Raw genomic sequence first — 23,580 nt, forward strand, 5'->3', positions numbered from 1 at the left:
TCTGTTTGGCATTCCTGTGATGCTCAGGAAGGTTTTCAATTAGGTATGCCACCTCCACGTTTGAGCTGTGGCAGTCTTAATCTGTTTGATCAAAAGAAGGAGCAAAGTCTGCCTGAGGTGACCGATGCTTGGAGTGGTTCCACCCTGATTTGTTTGTGTTTTGAACGTGGTGTTTCATTATGTGTATGCTCTGCACTAAGCACTTTCAGGGAATTATGCATGCAAAAGACACTTTATACCTCTGCCCTGAGGAGTGGTTGGTTTAAACTGTGCCAACCACTTGATGTAGCCAAGGGAATGTTAATGGTGTTGAAGTCAAGATGAGTGCCAAAACAAATAAATAAAATGAAACAATGTGAAAATACCATTTAAAACAGCAAAATGGCTTAATATTATGTGCAAAATGAACCTTGATTTAAAATCTCAGTTGCATCTGGGTAGGCCCTGCAGACTGCAGAGATGCCAGGCTACATGGTGCCCGGGTCAGAAAATTCCTTCTGCACAACTTACCCAAGTTCTGCTTTCAGATGCTGGTCACGGGTAGGCGCCCTCATTTCTCATCATTGCAAGTGAGCTTGGCCAGCACATCTAGCACTGGTCATCGTAGTGGGATGCCAAGACTTTTCTTAACACAGTTTATGCAGGCAGGGTCTTTTTGATCTGGAGTTATGAACTGCAGTTTCCCCAGTATCTTTTTTTGAAAGCAAAGAGGGATGTTTAATACAAGATTGAGTTAGATTTGTATTTATACACAAGTGCAATCAATGTGGGTTTGGTATGCTATTGGTAAGTGCCAGGGAGTTTTGTCTCCAGTACTAAGTTAAAAAAAAAAAATACCACAGTCGCATTAACATGCAGTGTGTGTAGGTGAGAAAGAGATCCGATTTCCTTTCTCCTCTATTTCTGGATGGAAATGCGGATATAATGGAAATAAAATGACTTGCTAATGACTCTGGTAATGCAGTATCTCTTAGAAGGGTATTTAGATGGGAGAACGGTAGTTGAGAAACAACTCAAATCGCAGCTTTTGGCACTTAACTGTTCCATTCTAGCCACTAGCTTCCTTTTCTGAAGTAACAGATTGCCAGAGCAACAACTGCAGCTTTAGTTTAGCTCACAGTGAATGCCAGGGCTGAGATTCAGGACTTTGTCAAAAATCCCATTGGCTTCAGCAGGGCGCTACTTTAATTTTCAGCATAGAGTTCCTGGGATCCCTGAATGGTCCAAAATATGTTTTTAAACTCAAGTGCAAAATGAGGTGTAATTAAGACTAGACTGAGGACTGACTCTTAAAATGTGAGTTCATACTGGGCATGTGAATGACTGAATAGGTAGCAGTGCGGATATAACATCTGTAAGGACAAAATTGCTAATTGTGTTTTTACGCTGGTTTTCTATGTGATACTTAAATTGTAAGAACAGGTCTAGCATCTGTTAGCTTTCTTTAAAATCTTTCAGACACAAGTGTGTATTTCTCACACTTACTGAATCTATCAATCTGCTTTCAGCTCAGCAATAACATTGCCAAAATGCTTTTGTGACTCCAAAGAAGGTTTGAGTGCCTGAAGCAAGTGAGATGTGTATTAGATTTGTCTGAGGTCTTTTTAAGAGTCTAGAGAGAAACAGCAGATGCGGAAGGTAGTGCTGTTTTTCTGCCAAGGCTGAAATTAAGGAAGGCCTTATATAAGATGACAAAAGTTTTCATTTTAAGCCCAAGTTTATGTTACAGTTTCCCAACACCTCTGGGGATTTCTGTCATGAGATTATTAATGAGAAGCCCTTTCATGAAAGATCAATTGTTTAGATTCTCTTCTGTACTAGCACAAAACTTTAACACCTTTATTGCATGGAATCACTTTTTAGAGCAAGTTCATCAGCTCTCACTGATGATTGCCTTTCTCCCATGCTGTTGTCTGGCCTGCCTATTCATTCAGCAGTGGAAAAACATTTTCATACATACTATGAAGGACATATGCAGACCATTATTTTTGCAAGTATGCTACTCACAGCGTGGATATTTTCCAGTAAATGAGGCAGGAAAACTGTCAGCAGAAGTCAGGGTGAACAGACAAACAGGTTGAAAATCAGGGAGAAAAGGGGCATGCTTTCAGTCATGCACGTGGTCCTGAACATATGTGGAAAGGATGGGATGAGAAGTCCTTTCCGTATACTAGTGGGTTCTACGTATGCAGGCAAAAGGAACAGTTATTGTAGAGTATGAAAATGCCCCCTGATATAGCTGGAGGATCCATTCCATGCAGAAAATATGTGCTAGCCTATTCACATTGCTTAATGTTAGCCTATTCTTATATAATCATAATACATATATTTACAATTCTAATACTACTCTAAGCCCCATATAATCCCGATATTAGCTCTCCTTGTTATGCTCCAGTATCAGAAGAGAAAGTCTCATGTTTTGTTGTAGCTGCAGTCTTTAAGCGACGTGTTAAAGATATGTACTAAAACACTGCACTTCTATAACTGTGTGCCTGATTCCAACAGGCACATCTGCAAAAAACGAGGGAAAAAATATGCAGAGCAGAGCAGCATCTACTCAGTCTGGGGGGGGAAAAAAAAGTTAAGCCCAACCGGGTCTTTTGCAGAAGTCAGTGAGAGGCTTAGGTGTATTAAAAGAGCTTCTCCATCATTCTCTTCTCCAAAGTTCTTTGTGGCTTCAGCTCTGGGGTCTCTCATTCAGCTATGTTGTATTGTCTGTGTTAGTATGGATTTTTAACACCGTAGTGAGCATCCTGGAGAGTGAAATTAAATGTAGATGATGGTGGAGTGCTGAAACTCAGCAAAATTAGTTTCAATTACCCAACTACAAATACGGAACAGAAACATGTTCCTAAATGCACCATTCTGTCTGGATCTCAAATGAATTTGAACTCTCATACGCTTTCCTTGTTTGGTTGAAACCTGTCTTATTTCTGCTTATGTTCCATTTATTTTCCTGGGATAGCCATTAAAGATGTTTAGTCTGGGAGGCACTAAAAATTGCTTTAGGAACTAGTTAATATCACTGTTGGGAAATGATCTTCTTCCATCTCACACTCTGTGTCTCAGAATGACGTCTGGTGCAAGTCCAGAAGCTGAAATTAGAAGGTATGCTGAAGCTGCTTAAATAACCCAGATTCACTGTGGGTGGTTTCTCCAGGAGTATAAAACTGTCTCTCACTATTTGGGTGGTAAGTCAGCATCTTCTCAGACCTCTAGGCACTGCTAGATCATAATCCTATAATAATAGGAATGCAGTATAATAAGAATTGTTATTATAAATGTTGACCTAACAGTATAAGTGAATATATCAATTCTGGCAAGTATATCCAAATCTGAGATAACTTATTCTGATCTGTATGCTGTTTAAGGTGCCAAGCGGCTAGGCTGAAATGGATGCATATTACAGAGGTTTGGCCCATGCCAAAAAGTAAATAAGCAGTAAGACAAAGAATAGATTTTAATACCTTTGTGGAAGATAAGCATATAACAACTTGAAGTTTTAGTGACATAAAAAGTTCTGTAAAGCAAAGACTTTGGAGCAATTTTCCAGTGAAAAGCGTCAGCCTAACAATTACATATGAAATTTTCCAACTGGTTGTGCCACTTTTTGTAGAGTAGATTGAAAGTCAAAGATAATGTCAGATGTTGGTACTTGCTTAAAGGCAGTAGCCACATTAAAAGTAACAGAAGAGATCAAGCTATTGGGCCTTAATGTAAACTGAGGATGACCTGAATTGATGTTATTACTTCATGTTGCTAAGAATTTTAGGGAATATGTAGTTGAATGGAGTTTCAACTTTTTCTGGTATGCTGCTCGTTGAAGTGTGGATTAACAGCAAAAGAATGTATCAAGCTAGTTAGAAATTACTGAAAGGGTTATGAATGGTGGGCCAGAACTTCAGTGGACATAAATTGGCATAGCTCAATTCAACTCGGTGAACTATTTAAAATCCACTGAGATTCCAGCTCATTATATAGAAACCTGCATCCATTTATAGATAATAGCCAGAAAAGGTTAAAATTTAAGATCACAGAAATAAGGCATTAGTAGAGAATTCTACCTTTTCCCTTTTTTATCAAATAACAAAGTCAAAATGACCTTTGGAGATGGCACGGTGTTTGGAGTGCTAGAAATCTATATATAGTTAAAGAAGAAATCCAATATATTATTAGGAGGATAACACAGTTATTTCTTTTTATTACAGTTTTATTTTTAACTACTCTTGTAAAAGAGACATGAAAATTTTATGTCTGAAAATAATTTAAAAAAACAACAAAAAACAAACACAAGAAGAATCCAACTACAGTCTTTTGAACATATATTCATTACTGATTTTTGCCATGTCCAGCCACAGTCTGGATTTTTACTCCAGCATTTCTCTTTAGACATCTCAAACCAAACTGCTCAAATGGAAATTAAAATTCTGCACTAGAAGCTATAAAAAGTACAACATCAAGCAAAGAAGATTGTGCTGGAGGTTTGCTGGTACCCAACAGCAAGGGCAGAGTTGTTACAGCAGTTTTGTATTAAACACATCCTTTAAAACTGGCTGGCAGAAAGATGAGCTGGCTCTTACCTAGAAGGCTTTGTGGTGAAGGGTCACCCCACTATCATGCTGGTCAGAGTAGCTGAGGGAGATGTGAAAAACAGCAGGCAAAAACTTCTGTTCCCTGATCTCACTGCTGTGCTTGCATCACAGCAGCCTTGGACTTCATCTGTAGAATAACTGAACAGCAGTGGTTGGAAAAGACCTTGAAAGATCATTAGATTCAAGCTTTTTGTGGGGAAAAAGTAGTCTGGATGAGATTATCTAGCACCCTGTCCAACTGCATCTTGAAGTCTTCTGATGATGGGGACACTGTTACAGAGACTGATGTTATTGTCAAAAATTTCTTTCTAATATCAATATGAAACCCCTCCTGATGAAGTCTGTACCTGTTGCCTTGTCTTCCCCATGTGGCTCCTTGTGAAGAGAGGGTTTCCATGCTTTTTGTACTTACTCTTTGAGTACTGAAACACTGTGAGGAGGCCCCTGGGTGTCTTCTCCAGGATCAAAAGACCTAACTTCTTCAGTCTATCCTTATGGGGCAGGTTCTCCAGCACTCTGATCACCTTCACGGCCCTACTTTTGACCCTCTCCAATCTGTCCTTGCTTCTTTTGAATGTGGGGACCAGAACTGGACACAGTACTCCAGGTGCAGCCTGGCAATGTGCCCCAAACTGGTGTACCGTGCCCCAAACTGGTGTACCGTGCCCCAAACTGGTGTACCGTGCCCCAAACTGGTGTACCGTGCCCCAAACTGGTGTACCGTGCCCCACTGAGGGGATTAGGGAAGAGTAAAGTTCTGGAGAATAAAAGAGTATTGTTTAAGCCATAAACTATTTTGAGTTTATGCAGCACTCTGGCATTTGAGAAATAAAGCTGACAAGCTGCTATGGCCCTGACATTTCAATGTATTTTCTGATAGACTGCAATCATAAAGAGGCCCAGACACACGTGGGTGCATTCATTTTTCCCTAGAACTGGAGTAAGTCAGGAGCAATGGAATTGCATCCAAGTAAGCCCTGGTAGCATGGGTAGCATTGAAACAAAGCTCATTTAGCAGCGAGGTGTTATGAAAGATGTTATTAACCCTTCCCACAGAAACTAATCTGTACCCTTTTTCAATGCAACAGGAGAAGCTGATTGCGATACACAGCCAAAGAGCCAATTGAGACTCCATTATCTGCTGCTCATGATTTTAACCCTTCAGACTGAAATTGTCCATGTCTGGGTCCCGGGCTTACTGTTTTCTGAGGAAAGCTGCAGGTGGGGGTGAGTCAGCCATTTCTCAAAGGGCAATGTGGATAGAATGTATTGTTTTGTCAGTGTTAGAAAACTAAACAGCCTCCACCAGCTCTCTGAATTGAAAAATTCTTATCTTTGGGGTCACAAATGAGCCTTAAGGATGCTCCCTGGGGTGGGGAGTGGAGGGGTTTTCCGATCTGCCCCTTTGACCCAGTGCTTCAGCTTCAGCTGTGCTGCCTTGTTTCTCTCCCGTGCTTCCTGGAGGCTTGTCCTGCTGGCAGGAGGTTGGCTGCACACAGCTGCCTCTCAGGTTGTGTCCTCAGGGTCTGGCTTGTCCCTCAACGCACCTGGGGATGCTGAGGTATGGTGGGGCTTGTGACTGTGGTGGAGGGCACCATGTTTTCTTGTCCTCCTCTGCACCAGGAAGGAATGCTACTCGGGAGGTTTTACTTGGTAGCAAAGTAAGCCCAGGTTAAATGAAGGTGAGGCTGTGAAGTAAGCTAAGAAATGCTGAGGAGCTTTCTAGGCTAATGGTGTGCTCAGCTTTTTTTGTGAGTGTTGATAGTTCAGTGAGTAATCCTTATCCACAGAACTTGTTTGTTGGGTTTGCTCTCAGCATTTCCTTTGGTCAGGTCGGTGTGCAGCAAACAGGCTTTTTTTCAGTGCTTCTTGTCCACAAGTTGCCCTGCATGCCTAATGGCCTCTTTCCCCCCTTGGGATTCATCAGGTTTTCAGGGCAGTATCTGAGTGCTTCTGTGTTCTGGAGCGTTTGGAGAGGTGAGGTAATGCCTGCCTACTGCTTAGCTTTGGGAAAGTGAGTCTGCGCTGTTTTAAAAGAGGATAATACTGTGTCATGTCTTCTTAAGGACTTGCTAATCTGAGATACCGAGCCTGAAGAGCCTGAGTTTCTGTTTGGCATGCACTGTAGAAATGTGTCCAGTTGTTTGTTTCTTATTCCGTCAGTCCTAAATGAACTAAACACTGTGCATCTTGAAGGGAGTACCTAGCACACAGCGATCCACATACCGGGATTATTTGCTAGCTGTATGAGAAACATGCTCAGCACCACATGGCAGTGGCTTGGCACGTGGACAGCAGGTCTGAGTGTTGTCCAGTTGTCTGGACTGGAGAACTGAGCTGTCTCTGGTTTCATTGCAAGATATCTGTTGAGACTTGATCTAGAATGATCTTAGAAGTACCTCCAACTGTTTGGTATTTACATTTCCTCTTGAGGGTCTAATGTCTGAAATTGTTGTCCTTTTACATATTTAATTAGAGCCTCCTTAATTGTGGAGCAGTTCATCTCTTGTTGATTGGTAAGGATGTTGCTTGCAAGCCTGTTCTTTTTGCAACTGTATACAGACAACTTCTATATGAACAAATAAATCTGCTGTTCTTGTTTGTTCACCTTAGTCTTTCACATATAAACATTCTGAATGGTATAAAAAAGCATTGGCCTTGTTTTGGTGAACATGTTGGTGACCCTGCACATAGCAGAGGGGTTGAAACTAGATGATGGTTGTGGTCCTTTTCAACCGAGGCCATTCTATGATTCTATGATTTGCTTTTTATGGTGAAGTTCTGTGAATGAGTGATCCTTTGTTCTTGACTGCAATTGGATTCCTGCGCTTATGTACAATGGAAAGCATATCTCATATTTTGAGCACAATGTAGCTTTTGGACTCAAATATTCATTGTTATTTGCTTTATAAGTTTGTTTTTTTTATATTGCTTTCTATTGCTTAGTGAAATACTATATATGTATTTTTTAATGGTGAATTCTAAGATAGCTCATTGTATTGGCTGGTTGAACAAGCAACAGGACCTTAATTAAAAAAAGTTTTGTAGACTGAAATTTGTACAAGAATTATATTTCTTTTGAATACTGAAACATTTCGATATTAGAGTTGTAATAAACCCTGTATTTTTCACTTCAATGCTATGTCCTATTACAGTTAGATAAAAACAGTGGTAACAGTGGTAACCTTTGTTTCTTCACAGTATGTTTTCACAAGTGATAAAACTTATTACTGAAAATGTTCTAAGTAGGAAATTTATTGAGTTGTCAGTACAATAAACATACTGAGTCTCAGGCTTTGGCAATTATGTATGAGATAAATGTAGCAGAACTCAGTGCAAGATCTTGTTGAAGATTGAGGTGATAGATGTCTTAAATACAGTTGATTAATTGTAGTCACACTCTCATGGATTTCTCCCATGTGCTCACTAGTGCCATATCCAGGTGCATGGCTAATCTGGGGCAGATGCATATTTCAAGACATGTATGTGCAGGTATTCATGTTATAATACTTCCAGCACCAGAAAGTTACTGCTGACCATGGGTATTACAGCATGTCTGGATCCCCAGGTTATTCCTGATCGTGCCAGCTGCCCAGGATAAAGCTAGTTCCTTATCTGATGTGATGATCTCAGCAGGATGCGGAGGGGAAGGGTAACAGGTACAAAAAATAAAAACTGAAGTATGCAGAGAGGCATGAACTGCTCCTAAACACTGCTACAGTTCTACTACTAAAGGGAGTCTTTTAATGGCTTCAGGCAGTGTTTATATATTCCACACTGCTGCTGAGGAAATCAGATGAACAAGCAAGTAGGACAGTTGTCCCCAACACGTTTGCAAGCCAACCTTTATTCTAGGTTAGACTCTTAAAAAAGCTAATGTTTGCAAAGTGCTGTAATCCACTTGTGTCAGGTGTGGATGCATTGTAGAACAAAGAATATTAATACTATCGTTTTGAAGGAAGAAAATACCATTTCCCATTCCTACTCTTTCAAGTGGCATTCCTGAGGGACTGGATGGCAAGGCCCTTATCAAACTGGTAGTGTGTGTTTTGATATAAGAAGGTACGTGTTTGTTTCTAGTATTTGTATTATTAAAAACAAAAACACACAAACAACTCAAAGAGACCTCTTGAAGAGGTCCTTGGAGATGCTGGAAAAAAGGGGAGGTCACCAGTATTGCTGCAGATGGGTCATTCATACTAAATGAAATTAAAAAAAAAAAAGAATGCAAATCATCATTGTACTGACATGAGTTTTCTGTAGAGGAAAGTGATGTGGCTTGACATAATGTGGTGTGATGTTAGAATTGAGAGGTACCATAGATAGTTGTAGTGTTTATATTTTTTTTACACACTACCTTTGCTATGTGTGAGCTGGCAGACAGTGTTCTGTGGTTCACTGAGCACCAAATTGCTTTCAAATGGGCAGGCTTATCACATCATGATGCACAAAAATAAACCAGCCCCTTCGGTTATTCAGTCATAGACCAAATAACTGAATGTGCACTGGCACACTTTTTTGAGTTTGTTTCTGGTGTGTAAGCACAGGTGCTGAGCTAAGAAATTGTAATTACAAATTGGTAAGTGAGAAAGATCCCTGCTGCTGTTAGAGGCAGAAATAGAGCAGTGTGGCTTTTGTCACGCTCTTGAAGATCGTCAGGCTGGTTGAACTCTCTAACACTGCCCAGCCAGCTGGGATATGATGAAATGTGAAGGTTAATTTTGAGTCACTGAGTCCAAATCCTTGTGCTATGATGATTCCAGCAATCTCCAGTTCAGCAGCAGTAACAGAGGGTTGTTGAAAGTTCATGAATTTCCTGGTAAATATTGCCTTTGACCAAAAAAAGGAAGGGAGCAGTCAGTGGTTGCCTGGTATGGGCTTTTACTGCCTGGATCAGTATTGCTAAGGATGGGTGTAATTCTTTTCTGTGGAGTCCTTTATTCTTCTGGCAAAAGGAGAGCTCAGGTGGATGTCCAATAGTCTCTTCAGCATAGGAAGAATGTTTTATATCTGAAAATAGAGAATATTTTAAGGATCGAGCCAACCCGTCACCAAATGAGTTAATGCTTGCGCCAAAAGCGGAGTGATACTGATGCTGTATGAACAAAATTGCTTCCACTGTAGAACAGGAAACACTGTGTGATTGTAAGAATGGGAAAATGTTCAAAAAATGTGGTGTTATATGAAACTATGACAGGGGAGCATGACATGTAAGGTGTGTGAGGGAGTTCTTCCAGTGCTCAGCATTAGCGGCGTTCCAGACTGAGTCCCATTCTGGGGCTAACGATCACTTGGCTGGTTTGCATTAATGTATGGATTTGAGATTTGAGTAGGCAGACAGACAGCACTCCATTAACTGGAATAGCAGTAGGCTGGGGATGGGCGAAGTGGTAGAAAAAGCTGAGATAACACCACTATGCTAGCATTCTCTGCGTACTTATTTAGACTGGCTCTCTGGTCCATTAGGGCTTATTAGCTATGATTCAGGGCTGGCCCAGGTAATTTCACTCCATCTCTGTCTGCTGCTTCCCTGATGCACTGGGTTTTAGGTATAGTGCTGGAGGAAAAAAAAAATGTTTGCCATCTGTTACATCAAATGGGCCCTGAAGGAACCTGGATGGAGGTGCAAAGGCGTTTGTTCTGAGGGAGGTGGTTTGGGATATAGATGTTGCTGCATCTTGGCTGACTGCAAGTGATCCTTCAGTTGTTCTGCCACAGCACTGTAAAAGTTAGAAGTATCTTTTCTGGAAGGACTTTGGGTGATGCTTGTGATTTCTGCCCTGTAGTTCAATACTTGCTTGTGATCAGAGTCTAGACTTTCAAGTAGTCCTGCTGTAAAGAGCTCCTGCTGTGCTGTTCTCAGTCTCCCTCTTAAAGAAGGTGCACACCAGTACTTTCAACTTGTGTAGCAAGTGTGTGGTGTCTGCTGTGGTTGTGGTCCCCTCAGGAGATAGGTGGATGGCACACTTGATTTCTCCACATACCTCGATTTATTTCCCAATGATAGCGATGGGAACTTCTTGATTTTTGTCTTAGTGTGGGATCAGAACAAGGCAGGGCATTCCCACCAGTCCCATGTTGTATATGTGTCATGGAGGGATTTCTGAGATGGCCAGAACCTCTGCAGAATTAAACCTTTCTGAAGCTCCTCTTAGACCACAAAGATCTCCAATTAATTTGTTGTTACAGTTTCAGTGCAGGGTTTCTATGCTGAATTACACAAGAGCTAATTATTATTGTTACACAAAGTACGTGATTTTTTTTTACTGCTTCTGTGCAGAGCATGTTTAAAAACCCACAAATGTCTCCCTCTGCTTCCCTTTTCAGAAAGATGTCTGGCTATTCTATAAATGTAGCTTGATTCACACACACATTTTTCTGATTCGCTGTAGAATAACCGCATTGTTTTAAAAGTAGTAATTATAAAGCCGCACTCTTAAATAAAACAATAATTATTTCAATACAAGTTTTTTCAAAGCCAACATGCATGAGTGAAATTAAAATATTCTGTCCCCATCCTGTCCAGTGCTGGATTCCTGCCCATCCTGCAGCGCTGTGCATTCATCTGGCATACCGCAGCAGAGGCTTCTCTGCAGGCAGAGATATGGCAAACCAGCAGCAATCTGTGACCAAACTTGTGATGGGTGCAAATTGTCACAGTCCTGTGGTTTTAGTGGCCAATTTAAATGTTCTCTTCTTTTTTTATTTTTTAGCACAGAGCTCATGAAAGTAATTTTGTCTGATGAAGCAGATCTTCAATATTCTCCTCCCTCTCATCCCAGTGGGTGTATATATATATATATATATATATTTTTTAAAATCTTCAGAGAGGGTAGGGATGCAATGTATTTCATTTCTGACACAAATGGCTGAAGCTCTGTTTTCTAACTTGCTTATTGTTTAAGCTACGCTTGGCATAGTACCTTCCATTATTTCCACTTTGATCTGCTTGTGACTCTGCTAACCTTTGGCAAAAGCAGGATGGAGTTGGATCTAGTGTGCTGGCCCAGCTGGCTGCTATGCCATAGAGCAGCTGCTGTGCAGGAGGGGCCACATGTACAGAGCTGGCTCCTGGAGAGCTGAGCACAGGAGCAGAAGAGAAGCTTTTGTTTCAGAAGAGAAGGGCTATTTGTGTGCCAAGGTGGATTCCATTAGCTCCTATGGAGGAGGAAAAGGAGATATTTAAAAGAGAAAGGAAAAATATATATATACAAAAGCCGGAACACACAAACAGATAAAAGCATCATAAAAAAAACATGGACAAAAAAATGGATCCTTGCCTCTGGGTAGCTCCCAGCCACATGGGCTGTGTGCACCCTTTGGCTTTTGTGTGACACATGGTCAGTGTGTGCGGTGCTGGAGGAGTGAGAACTGATCTTGTGGAACCAGGACAGAACTTATCAATGGCTTTGAGGAAAAATTACACGCATACAAAGATGATTAAAACAAATCATTTTGAAAAGTGGAATTGTTAGTTTTGTTCTTGAAGTGCTTTCGACCTCTTTGTTTCAATACAGCTTGTGGCTTTTTTATTAATTTTGACCTAGGTAAGATGTAGAGAACAGCAGTAAGCGAAATGGTTACATAACCTCTCAATCAAACAAACCTTTCACATATATAGTAACTTTGCTTTGCCAAGAGATGCTTTCCATTTCATTGAGCATCCTCTCGTCTACCTTACTGTAAATCCTTCTACAAATCGTATATATTAAAACAAAAACAGTATTTTCTTTCTGCTTGCTTTCTATTTGGCCTGAGAGCTGCAGAATTGGTTCTTGCTCAGCAGCGCTCCGATGCCTGCAGTGCTGCTGCTCCATGGAGGATGCAGCAGTTGCTACAGGCACAGGTAGAGCCACCTTCTGTCACTTTTGCTTTGCTGGGCATGTGGGCTAGGCACAGCTTTTTCCTCTGCAGGGAAACTCTAAGCTCCAGCATTATGTCCCTCCAACTCTTTCAGTGGCCTTTTCTTATGTAAGGGTAAGTGTGAAAGAGCTGAGCTCTGAGGAGTCTTGGAGAGAGAGTATTGGTTTTATTCCTCTGATTACCGGGGGAAGGAGAATTTAGTTTTTAAACACAGACTTAAAACTGACCATACAAAGATTAAATATTTGAGGGAAAAGTGGGGAAGCTGCTTTAAAAAAACACACACAGAAATAAATCCAAAACACAATTAAAAACTCACTTGCCTCATTTTGATTTTTGGCTCTTTTGGGTTGTGTGTGATTTTGACAGGAGGTAATCTGATTTTCAGGGATGCTACACACCTGCAGCGTCTGAGTTTAGGTAGATTTCCCCTTGTGTGACATGATGAGAAATTGGCAACTTTTTATCTGGAAACAGTCCTCTGGAATTGAATGAAGCCTCATGGGAAGGCTGGTCTCTGAGCTGTATGCCATCAGCTCTGCTTATGTACAGAACCAGTGCAGGGCTTGCATTGTGTTCCATGACACTGAGCACCTTCTTAACTCTTGCAGCATAGTTTTGAGGAAGAGGGGCATGAGTGGACACAAAGTTATCCAGATCTGTGAAGAAGGGAGTAACCACTACTCTTCCTGTCTTATTTCATGTTTTCTGGTAGGAAGTAGAAAGCAAGTGAAGATTTTGACAATGTGATTTTTTTGGTATGCTCGTGCGGTGTCAGGATATCAGCATCAGGTCTTGTTAACAATAAGTTGTAGAAACTAAAGCTAGAGGGTTAAGCAACGTCGGCTGTTTCTCACTTTGTCCTTGATATATTCCAGCAGGGACAGAGGTCATACTGTGTCTTGTAGTAATGAAACGAATTGGAAATACTGGCAAAAATATCAAAGTAATTAAAGCAGTTAGCCCCTTTAAAAGTTCAGGCTGATAGAATCTGTTTCAACTTGTATATTCTGCCAGAGAAGCGAAAGATGTTGAGAGCTGCTGCTTTGTCTTACTGCTACCTGTAAAGCTTCTTTGTGCCAGATGATGTTGATGTATTTTTCTGGTGGTCCTGCAAAATACTGCACTAAAAGATGCTCTCTGCTAAAGATACCCTTTTATATCTGCATTATTCACATAGTGCATCATTTTTTTTTCCATCTAGTAACGTGCTGAAATGGAGAATGGGATTCAGCTTCCACTGAAAAGTGTAGTCTAGTCAGGGTTGGTGTTGAGCACACACCATTGGCAGCCTGACGGAATCATCTGTGGGAGAGGAGTGGCTGCAGAGGTTCAGCTTCCTGTTTAATGAACAGAGAATGGTCATATCTGCAGGGGTCAGCAGCAGTGTGGGGGAAAGGATTCTGCTGTGCTGTAGAAACTGTCTCTCCTTCAAATGTGGGCATAAGGGGCACAGGAGAGAGAGAATTTGTAGCTACTCAGCTTTTTCTGTTAGAAAGTTCACAGCAAGGGATTGTTTACTCTAGTCCAAGTGCTTCTGAAAAATAAATAAGTAAAAATTTTAAATATCCCCTAATGGCATGAGAACACACTGAAAAAATTTTGTATTAATGGATAAGAACCTTGTTTTTTTTTTGTCCCAGTGGAAATTAGTATGAGTAAAAATATGAATCCTTGTTTAACCGTGTAAAAAAAGATGCCGTCTTTCTTACTGTGTTTTTATGAACACTGACATTGCAGGGGGAAAAAAAAGGAAAAATGCTTGCTTGCTAGAGCGTTGTGTTTTGTATCTGATCAAAGAGCATAATCACATGAGAACTTCAGAAACAGCTGTAGTGATTGATGCCTCTTTGCTATTGTCCCTGAAGCAGTGTTGCTGCAACGCGGGCCCTGCAGATCCACTTCAGTGCAAAGTCCTCTTGCTTGGTTTAAAACATTGCCGGTTGGTACATGAGGAATAGCAATGTGGTTCAATACTGAGGTGCAGCTGTAATAGATAGAAGCAGCCAACTGGTAAATAGGTACATCAGCCACATCAGCTGTTTGCAGAGTCCACACATGACTGTGCCCTGTTCATGCCAGTGACATCAAACCTAACATCAAACAGATATATGTATGTAGGATTTCTACCCGAGGCTTTCTGAAAGTGTTCTGAAATTGGATGTTGATGGTTTTTTTTTGTTTCTCTGTTTTTCCCCACTTCTGGAGTTTTAAGGCAGCTATAGAGAGGTTAAGCAACTCGTACAAGGTTATTTAAGTCCAAAAGCCAGGAAGAGAACCTAATTATTTCACAAGATAACTCTCATCTACCAAAACCAATCTTTGCATAAAACATGAGCCAAGAAAGGCATTATTATTTTTGTCTCAAAGTAATGTATTCATGCTTATATTTAAGAGAGGTGGGAGGAAATATCAAGATCTCTCTCTTCCAACTATTTGATTGACAAGCTTCTGCTGTGCTTTTAAAAAGTTTTGTAACATTGTTGTTTGATAAGCTAGTGTGGATGTGTGTGTATGTACATGGGCTTTTTTTTACATGCAGACTTTTTGCACAGGGATATTTGCCGAGAGATTGAGCAGTGCAAATCCTGAAATAGCGACACTGGAATAATGCTGAGTGGCCTCTGCCACTAGCTAAGGAATAATGTGATTGAATATAAAAGTGTTACAGTAGTTATAAAGTATCATAAGAGCTCTTTCTTGCACTTGCTTGTCAAAATAGTCAGACCTACACTGCATTGGTAGAAGTTTGCTTAGGATTTTATGCTGGTTGGCTTCAAGTTGGCAAAGGGAGTCCAAGACCAGGGCAGTAAGTTAAATACAAATACCAAAACCACCTCAATGATACTGAAGGAAACACAAACAAGATGGAGGGCGTTATTATCCTGGGTCTCCTAGTACCACAGCTGTATAGTCCTCAAAACCCTATAAATCCTACAGATGTGACGTTGTGCCAGTCTTGGCTTTAAGAACAGGGTGGCCAAAATTGTACATTTAAAGATACAGCAACTTCTGTCTTGCAAATGATAATGGATTAAATTATCGGGATATTAATTGACAGAAATCTTACTTTCGTGAGGTCTTATAATGTTATTTTAATACCAGCACTGGGATCAGCGCTGGGACCACTGTGCAGTGCTTTGTATTACTGGTGCAGTGTAAGAAGCAGGAGCTTTCCAAGGGGTTGTGGCAGAAAAGCAACATCTCACCTGTGTAGGAGATAATAGCAGCAATAATAAAGGTTCTGGGAGAAATATACTGTGGATGTCAGTAGGTGATGCTTGGTATCTAAAAACTGTAAATGGAAAGTCTTTCCTGCATTATCAGAATAGTTCACTAGTACTGAAGCAAAATATCATCAGCTGGAATGTGTATGACAATCTGTTATTGTCTAAATATTTCAAGTAATTTAAATTGTTTCACCATTTTATTTTGCAGAAAAAGCTCTTGTAGTCTCTGAATCATTATTTTCAGCTTCACTTTTTAATTGGTGATGTGAATATGCACAAAAAATCCCCAAGCCCCAGGGTTAAGGTTGAAGATGAATGACCAGAGCTTGATCTTTCCTTTAACTTCAAGTTAATGCTCAGATCTTAAAACAAAGGAAACAGGATGGGGAGAGCATGTCTCCCTTGAGACCCGGGACCTGACCAGGTGTGAGAGAGGTGACCATCAGCCTTGTGCAGTCTTTTTCTTTCCACCATGTTATACAGCTTGAAACAATGCACGTTTCTTTTGTAAGTCTTTCCAGAGCGGTGAGCCTATCATGCTTGCTGCCTGCTGGTTGATGATTGCCACACCTACGCTTCTTAAATTAGTCACAGGTTGGCTGGCTGTGGTCTGATGGTACCCAAATGACAAGATAGAGCTTAGGGACTCATTCTGTGTCCCAGGAATAAACTGGGATTATTGAGCTATTATTTTCCCCTCCTCCCGAGGTGATCACTCTGTAGGCATCAGGAGAAAAGATGAAACAAGGTAAACTAGATTAAGGGATTTCCACTTATTCCCAGCTCTTATTTTCATTTGTTCTTGTTGTTTTCCCCCCTGTGGTGCTGTGGAACTGCAGCTATACTTTACATTGCAGTTGACCTTTCAGAGAAATACAGGAATGTGGGAGCTTTCTCCTGCTTGGAGGGGACTGGAAATAGAAGGTTAGAAAAAGTGGAGTGAAATTAGGATGTTAAGGGTTATTGCTTATAGAGGAGCTGGCAAAAAGGATGCAACAAACCAGTGATGTCTATATTGTCTCATTTTGAAGTATGTCAAAGGAGACCTCAGTTAGTCGTCTCCCATATAAAACTGATGTGCTGGATGAAGAGCTCCTCTAGAGCAAGAAATGGGGAGGCACTTCTGTTTGTTTTTTTTTTTCTCTTTAAACATGATAAACGTGGGGTAGGTGCTGGCCATTACTGCCTACGTTTATTTTGTGTGGTGTTTTCATTTGGTTTTCTTCCTTGTCTGAGGAAGCTGAAAGCTATACGTGCTTCTGAGAATGGTGCTCTCCAGTTCTTTCCTTTCAACTCTTTTTTTTTTTTTTTGTAGGGAGGTGCTTGGAATGAGAAGACCAGTGCAGTCAAATAGAACAAAACGAGGAGGCACCACTGTTTTATCGCAATACTGCTTTGTGTAAAATGCCAACCTGTTATGTCATACTATAGTGTAGTCAAGGAAGAGGCCCTCTGTTTATCCAGAGATGTCAAGCCTGTTATATCATACTATGGTGTAGTCCTTTGTTTATCCAGAGGTGCAGTTTTGATGGAATGTATCTGTTTTTCACTTAAATCTTGCTTTAGGTCCATAAAGGCTATTTTAAGCCTGGCCGCAGATATTCTTTCTAGTCTAGAATAGGTGCATTTGAAAAGAAACTTGCATACGTGTGTAGCTTCCTACAAAAAAGTAACAAGCTGGATTTTCAGTTTTGGGATTCAGAGGGAAACTTCTTTCCTATTCCCAGAGGATGTGGGAAAGTAGTTTGGGGTATTGAGATCTGAATAGCATTTGCTGCACATAGCTGAACCCAGCCTGCTGATGCCAAGAAATGGACCATCGGTCATCCTACTGCAAAAAAAAAATGAAACACAAATCACTAAAAGCTGCCTGCAGTCATCACCTGCAGGGAAAAAAAAAAAGCAGCCACAGAAATGGGTGCTATGGCATGGTCCTCAGAGCATGTCTAAATATCCAGTTCAAAGCTAGTCCAGCATTACTGGATCTGCAGTCCCTGTGCCACAGGCTTTGCCCGATGCTGCACTCATCTGAAAGCTGATTTTTGGCACTCTGAAAAGCACAGGGTGACTTGTGTTCCTCAATCATTCCTGTGCCATGGGAAACCTTGTCCAGTTCAGTCCTTGTCAGGCACTTAAATGAGTTTGTGCTTCATGAAAGGCAGTGGTTATTCTTTCTCTTAACGTATGAATTTTACTATTTTTCTCACCTGCAATGCCTTGAAAGTCAGTTCAGGCCAATTTGCACTGTGATCTGTATTCTGTAATAAAGCATGCAAGAAATGGGTCCCGTTAATGCTTGGATGTGGTCAGATTCTCCCCAGTTTGAGCAATTTCCAGCAGTGTGAGAGGTGTCATACTGTTCTGCAGGGCAGGGTTAGGCCCAACTCCAGCTGCTTTGCAGGCTTCAATATCCCAAAGGTGTTAGGGGATCCAGCAGTGAGTAAAGAATGTTAAAGATGAATCTGTTCTCTTCAATGTAAAGTATTCAAGAACATGATTCTGAATGTACATGGCAGAGTTGCGTGCACAAATTAGTTTCCCACAATGAAAATAAACAGCAAAATGCTGGGAACTGCAGAGACTTCATTGTCTCAAAGCGTACTGTTTTGATGTACCTTCCTACCCCCATTAGAGGGTGTGTGTGTGAGCCTCCTGAAAGGAAGGATTTCAATTTCATTTTCCCCTTTGTATTTAACCCCTGGCCTGCTGCATTGCCCAGCATGTGCTACGCAGCTGCAGCGCAGGTTCCCAGCTTGTTCTGTAACCTCAGCAGCACAGATGGGGGCTGGTGAGGCTTTGGGGCTCTGATAGCACTCGTTGCTTTCATCGGCAGCCCCGTACCTCTGGCTGCTGACCTGATAGTTATTCTTTACAGCAGTCACTCAAAGGGAAAAGAGACCGCGTGAGTCACCAGTACTGCTTTCTTTCAGAAGTGCAATAAAATCCATGTGCTCCTCGCTGCTTTTGTTCAGGCTGGCTCCTCTGTGATGCTGGCTTGCGTGATCTGAAGAGCATTTGGGCTGCCAAACCTGTTTGTGTCAGAATGCTGCAGAGAGAGAAGAGCCTTCCTTTTGAGGTTCTCTAACAGGTTTCTCTATGCCCAGTGGCTCCTTCTACCCCAGCCTTTTTCCCCCTAATTTAACAGCCTCAGCCTTGGTGCTACCAGGTGCTATCTCACTTCATGGCTCCCTGCTCACACACTGACACCCACTGACTTGATGAGAACACCACTGCTGTTCTAATTCGCTGTTAAAGTGTCCAGAGCAAGCTGGCCATGCTGTGTGCCCTCAGAGATCCCAGTGCACTGGGGTAGGGAGGAGGGAAGGGAAGTGATCGGAGTATTTTCTCCTGAGTGGCTACAACAGCATTAACTTCAGGTATAAAAATGAACAAAGGAAATGTTTATAGCTGTAAAACTCCTGATGGCGATGCCACAAAAAACAATTTTCATTTGTTTTCTCCTCTGGATTTTTGACACACCTGATGTGAGCTGCTCTGAATCCAGGCTCATTTCTTTCACCAAATAACATTACTGGGGGGAAAAAACAGCAATAAGGTGTTTGTGCTGATGCACAAAAAAACCTTAATTGTAAACATGTTCCAAGTTACCTGCTTGTTGCTTTTTATTGTTTGACTTCTGTTTCTTCTGAGATTTCTGTTGCTATTTCCAGTTTTGCTGCAGTGTGGACTCTGCCTTTGATCTTGTTTTGTTTATTCTTTATGTTTTTTGCAATCCAAGCAGAAGCAAATGATGTTTGGAAAGCAGTGAGTTTGAACCTTTTGGCGATTGCTCATTGCTACTTGAAATTCAGAGCATCTTTTTTTTTTCTGTTAATTTTTATGTTGAATGTTGCTGATCCTTGCTCAATCTATGAGCAAGAATTAGTCTGTGATTTTTCTTTTTAAAAGAATTTATCAGTAGAAGAACACTCAATTAGTTGAAAGAATTACTAAATGAGAAGCAGTTTCAGCCAGCACTGTTGTTAGATGATTGCACATGTTCTGTTTTTAATTCCAGGACCCTAAAATGAGATCACTAAATGCAGACCTGCATCTGAGTTTATTTGATGTTACACCAGTGCAGTACTGAAGTCTTATTTGAGCTGCAGTGCAAAGCATTTAAATAGGTTCCTAAATGTGAATGCAGAAACTTATTTGGAGGAATCTATTTTTTTTAATGTGTTGGCCATGAGTATTTATCTCTAAATGTATCTCTACAAATTAGGTTGTAAGCAAAACTCGTGTGGGTTCCCACTGCAATATTTTCTTACTTGCAAAGGTTGTTGAAAATCTTCCATTTGAATGTAGTTCAGGGGATGTGATTTTGTTGGTGCTCAGTAACTGCACGCTACAGAATCCCGGGTCTGAGAGCTCTGTGGAGATCCAGGCCCTTTCCATACCAAAGTTCTACCTCCGTCGTATCAACATATGTTATATTTTTGTATTGTTAATATATACTGCAACATATATTTACGTAAATATAGTATTCCATATGATGAGAAGGCTGTCACTGTAACAACCGTATTCTAGGGAGATATGGAATGAAACTCTCCTAGTTTAGAAAACAACAACTGTACTCTTGATGTTTTTCAGTAAAAGGACTCATCCCCTTTGGCACCTGCATGTACTTTGGAGATCTAAAATATCAAAACCTGAAAAAAGGAAAGCTTTTCAGCCATTCGCCTCAATGATGAAGCTTTAGTCTTCTTTTTCTCTTGAACCTTCAGTCACAAGAAGTGTCACTGTTGATGGTGCCTTATTTGTCTTGCAGACTGAAGGGAGATGATAGCTCTGTGCTTTTGTTTTTCCTTCCAGGAACAGTCAGTGCCATGCATGAAATGGTAGGCAAAAATAGTGCAGAGTGAAATGGGCTTAAAAGTTAATCGTCACTTTCCCTTTAACCACCTCATATTGTGTTTGTTGAAACCTGTTAGACGTTAGTGTATATGTCGTACTATGGACTACTCAGAAAATAATGCCTCCTATTTTACTGTGTAGGCCAATGACTTAATATTATTATTTTGGTCTACATTATTGGCAATTAAAGTAACATGTCATGAACTTGAACCAAGATGTTTTCCTTTACTGCTGTGTTTGTCTTGATGCATGCTCATTCTTGGTTTCAGTTCAAGCACCTGCATTCGCTAACCAGTTAACTGGTGAGAGGAAATGAAATGCTGTGAGTTTTGGGATTGTGTAGAACTGCCTTTTCTACAGTCAGAAGGGGCTCTTTCCTATGTTCTTGAAGATGTGTGTGTGAAAAATCCCTGCCACGTAGCAGAGGGTGCTGAGGCAGGGCAAGGGGACAGCCCCAGTGCTGTGTGCAGTGCGGTGGTTATTCCTCAGGCTGGCAATGAGGGCAGCGTGTCCTGCTGCGGGGTGCGTTGTGTGTGCGGGAGGCAAGGAGGGGACGTGGGAACCTCTGTGCAAACTGTAAGGTTCCTAAAGCAGAGAGACAATCTGTGCTTTTCTTTTAAAAATGGAAAATGGTTTATTTAGTTTTGTGCTTTTTACTTTTTATTATTTTGAGTTGTTATTTTGAAAATGGTGATGGTCTATTCTTGAAAGAGAAATCCAAGCAAAGCATCTGGATTGGATCTTGCTGAGTTTCAGCACTTCTTTGTGTCCAAACTGACGTGTGGTTCTCCCCAGGAGCGGCTGCCTCTATCCCTTCTTTGGCTACTTCTCCTGTCTGAGGTAGGGATGGGAGAGGAGGACGTGAAGGATGGGCTCATGGGAGCCTTGTTCTGTCAAGAGAAGGACGATCAGGAAATGGAGGCTCCACATGAGCCTCCAGGATGACCCTGAGTTGGGCTCTCCCACCTGGCTAAGGGTAAACTTACAGGATCCTCGCACCCCTGTGATGTTTGAGGTCCCGCTGCCCTGGCACAGCAGCTCTGAGGATGGATGCCCTGCCCTGCCCTCTTCCTCAGGACTTGGTGAAGAAGAGATGAGAGGACTTGGGAAGGGACGAGGGAGAGGGTCGGGAAGGAAGGGCTCGTAGGAGCCTTGGCTGTGAAAAGAAGAAGGGCCAGGCAATGGAGGCTCCACGTGAGCCTGCAGGATGGCCGTGAGCTGGAGCTCTCCCAGGTAAGGGCAAACTTACAGGACGGGAGGATCAGCGCTGGCGTCGAGGCGGCCATTTTGCGGGAGGTGGACAGACCCTGGCGCCCCTGCGATGAAATTTGGGGCGCGACCTCTTCCTGGTTGGCCTGGCAGCAGCAGAGAGATGGCCAGTCTGCCCTGATGGAGGTGGATCCACTTCCATCAGCTCATCTGCCACAGGTGGATCCACCTCCATGGGCTCTTCTTGGCTGCCAGGCGGGTCCACCTCCATGGGCTCGATGTCATCAGCCTCTTCCAGCAGCCGCCTCTTCTTGAAAGGTGGCTGCTCCATCCCGTCCTCAGAAATAACAAGTATCTCCTTCAGAGAGCTAGGAGTGCAACTGTCTCCAGCTGTGTCAGCTCAGGGACTGCAGTTGAGGGCAGTTTGGTGCCCATGGCGACAGGATTCTGAGTGCCACGTGCTGGCCCAAACATGGCGGCTGGCTGTTGGGGCCTGCGGCCATTTCTGGGAGGCAGTGGCAAGAATGTAGCAAGAGGGTCAGTCTGGGCAGGGGCTTCTCGAGCACCCTGCAGCTGCCTGGGGTGGAGGAGGAGCAAAGCATGCTGACACCCCACAGGCAGCCGAGGGAGAGACAGTCATTAAAAACAGTGGAGTTTCTGTGTTTGTATCGGCTGTCCTTTGCCATCCTTCAGCTCTGGCCCTGGAGCGTGAGAAGGTGGCATCTCTTCTGCCCTGATGCCAAAGGAGAGGGGTGTGGAGGAGAGGGCCTGGTGTCCTCTGGGCAGCCGCACTGGGACTGAAGGGGGTGCGTTAGAGGGCCTGTGAGGTCCTTGGAGCCTGGTGCTGGGGTTTTGCACCCAGAGGATGAGATGGCCAATTTGGTGATTGCTGTCCTCAGCCTGTTCTTTCCTTGCCCACGGAATGAATGGTTGCAGGTGAAGCCAGGCCCTCCATGGCAGTGCACAAAGAACAGCTGGCTATCAGTCATGCATTCTAAGTAATTTGGACTGGTTCATTCTCTGCATTTTCTGGTATAGTGCTCTTAAGAAGAGAGCTTATGGGCACAGGTATGCAGGTCCCCATCAGTTGACCCCAGTGTACCTCAAGCAACGTGAAAGTGTTCAGCCCCTACTATCAGGTGAAGAGGAAAGGGAGGTGTTTGTTTCCCGTACAGTGACTAAATTGCTAACGGTGTGCCAAGAGCATGTACAGACTTGCTGAACTAAGACCAAACCCAGTTGTATTCACGAGTCAGGTGATGGCTTGCTGTGCTTATGCTAACATGGAACCAGATGATCCCAGTGTGCCCCCTTCTCCTGGATGTTTGCAGTGTTTTGCTTTCATGCCTTGTCTGAAGGACTGACAAGAGGCAGTAGAAACTATTAGGCAGCTGTAGTCAACACTCAGATCCTTCCTGGGCCTTCTCAAAGCAAAGCAGAGGCCTCTCCCTCATGCTGCACCACTGCACCAGCAAAGGGGTCCCTCTGTCACTGTTGCCACTGTTGAAATGTACCACCCACTGCCTTGCTGCGCTCATATCCTCTGTTTGATGTCCATAAACATTCAGCAAGCATCGATCAGCGTCAATACATGCCATTTTTTCCACACGGAGGAATTCATTTCCACTTATTTTCTTCAGATGCAATGCCATGTCGGATCACGGAATCACAGAATCACAGAATACCAGGGACTGGAAGGGACACCGAAAGATCATTTAGTCTAATCTCCCTGCTGGAGCAGGAACGCTTATATTAGGTCACACAGGAACGCATCCAAGCGGGTTTTGATGCCTTTATGTCAGACTGCCTGTCTGCTGCCATCTGTCACA

At 42.3% G+C, this 23,580-nt stretch overlaps 2 long non-coding RNA genes across 4 annotated transcripts in view; one reads left to right on the forward strand and one right to left on the reverse strand.

The window, feature by feature from the left end:
• The window catches only part of LOC104911562, a 30,781-nt gene extending 13,693 nt beyond the window's left edge, over positions 1-17,088 (forward strand). For 2 of the 3 annotated variants that reach the window (XR_004160177.1, XR_004160179.1), the window contains 2 exons: positions 5,681-5,819; positions 17,001-17,088. This is a non-coding gene — a long non-coding RNA (uncharacterized LOC104911562). The remainder of the gene's footprint in view (positions 1-5,680; positions 5,820-17,000) is intronic. The other variant, XR_004160178.1, reaches the window with a different exon arrangement.
• A 4,255-nt stretch (positions 17,089-21,343) lies between these two features.
• On the reverse strand, positions 21,344-23,349 carry LOC116216764. The gene is made up of 3 exons (XR_004160180.1): positions 21,792-23,349; positions 21,529-21,698; positions 21,344-21,432 (listed from the first exon to the last, which is right to left on the reverse strand). It is a non-coding gene; the product is annotated as an uncharacterized LOC116216764 (long non-coding RNA).
• Between the last annotated feature and the right edge of the window lie 231 nt (positions 23,350-23,580).

This window comes from Meleagris gallopavo, chromosome 6 (genome assembly GCF_000146605.3).
Source record: "Meleagris gallopavo isolate NT-WF06-2002-E0010 breed Aviagen turkey brand Nicholas breeding stock chromosome 6, Turkey_5.1, whole genome shotgun sequence".
Classification (NCBI taxonomy): Eukaryota; Metazoa; Chordata; class Aves; order Galliformes; family Phasianidae; genus Meleagris; species Meleagris gallopavo.